Raw genomic sequence first — 1751 nt, 5'->3', positions numbered from 1 at the left:
CTAACCCAGTGAGGCAAAAAGGTGCACGTAAGAGGCATTTCTATTACCAAACGAACAATTTCTGAAGTCAACCTGGTCACATATCACTATGCTAGAGGGCTCTTCATAAGTTGGAAAACTAATATTGCCAAGGTCAGTTACATAAACTCAGCAAAACACTGTTAAGAGTTATGAGACAATACCGACTGGGAGGTTAAATATCTCAGGAAATATGCCTTAGTGAGAGTAGAAGGAAAGAGTGAACGTTTGACCTGAACGTTGGCCGGACTGTTGCAGCCAGCAGGAGCTTCAAAAGACAAAGTGAGTACCAGACCAGTGTGTGAACGCTCAATATGCCCAGTGTGTAGTGCAATTTTTTATACTTCTAAGCGGGCTACAATCAAGAGCTTCTACAGCTAGCAATTAACTACTGGAGTTATAGTGTAAATATAGTCTGGTTAAAGGACACACATATGGAGAAAGTATTAAGCGTCAGGAATGTCCCCCACTGCCCCTAGTTTTTGTGTTCACTCTGGAATACTCATTACGAGTGCCATTCCAGGAGGGAATTGCTGTGCCAAAGACAGAGGATTCTCCTCTCATTGTAAGCAAATGATTTGTAGAATTTCTGGGACCAGGTGTTAAGTCTCTCTACTGATACATAGGATGTGTATTCATACTGTGGTGATCTCTCAGGTGCCGAAGTGAATGGAAATAAGTGATTTTTTCACAGAATTTGAAGGCTGCGCAAGGTGCGCTTGATTTTACTTTTCACTGGAAGAAATAGCCTGTTTGATATTTTGTATGTGATATTTTGGCATGCTGCTTGGGTAATCATGGAGGAAAGCTATGGTGGAACAATTAGGGTGTTGGTGATGCAGGTACATTTTTGAAATTCTCCGACCAGGAACCTAACTCTTGAAGATAAGGGTCCTTTCTAAACTTTATTCTATTTTCGACTCTCCCTCTTTTTACTTTTTTTAAAGTAGGTCTTTATGATTCTGATAACATTTATGTTGACACTTGACTGGGCGAACAAACGCCTATATGTTAGTGAGTAGTGCTGATCATGTCTTATAGCTGGGGGAGGCGGGGGGGGGGGGGGGGGGTTCGCCATAACTTTGGGCTGTATTTTTATGCAGCTCAAGTGCACACCAGTACTTATTGGTACAACCTATTCTATGCCTACCACACTTTGTCGTGGAGACTCACATAGCGTATCCTTGAGATGTTAACCAATCAACAATACAAGTGTTCTGAAGATATCAATTTGGTGCATGTACTAACCAAGCATGGTATCAACTAGTGACCAACGTGTGCCAAGATTCCCTCCAGTCCAGAATGTGTCTATTAAATCTGAGCCCAACACTAGATAACGTCTAGGTTTGAACTTCAGCAAATGAAAGCTATCCATGTAGAGGGGTGTTTGCTAAATTTACAAGGAACATTTCTCACCTAAACATATTTCTATATTTCCACATGAACCCCAGATACTTCTACCCAGAGGACTGGCATTTAGTGTCTCACATTCATAAAACCTCATTGGGCATGAGGATAGTCTAGAGTGCAGGCTAGACTCACCACTGACAGAGGATCAGTGGCTTACTGCTGCACACAAGCACAGGAACGATTTTTAAACAGGAAACAAAGATAAATTCATAGAATATCCCTGAAAAGATTGTAGAACATATCAATCAACACATTATGTACACATTGTCATTCTGAGGTGGATCTTATGTACCTAGCTAGGTGGTGGCAAACCCTGCAGGAAA

The sequence above is a fragment of the Triturus cristatus genome, chromosome 2_1, assembly GCF_964204655.1.
Source record: "Triturus cristatus chromosome 2_1, aTriCri1.1, whole genome shotgun sequence".
Lineage (NCBI taxonomy): Eukaryota > Metazoa > Chordata > Amphibia > Caudata > Salamandridae > Triturus > Triturus cristatus.
The sequence above is the reverse complement of the archived record's forward strand: the minus strand, read 5'-3'. Positions refer to the sequence as shown.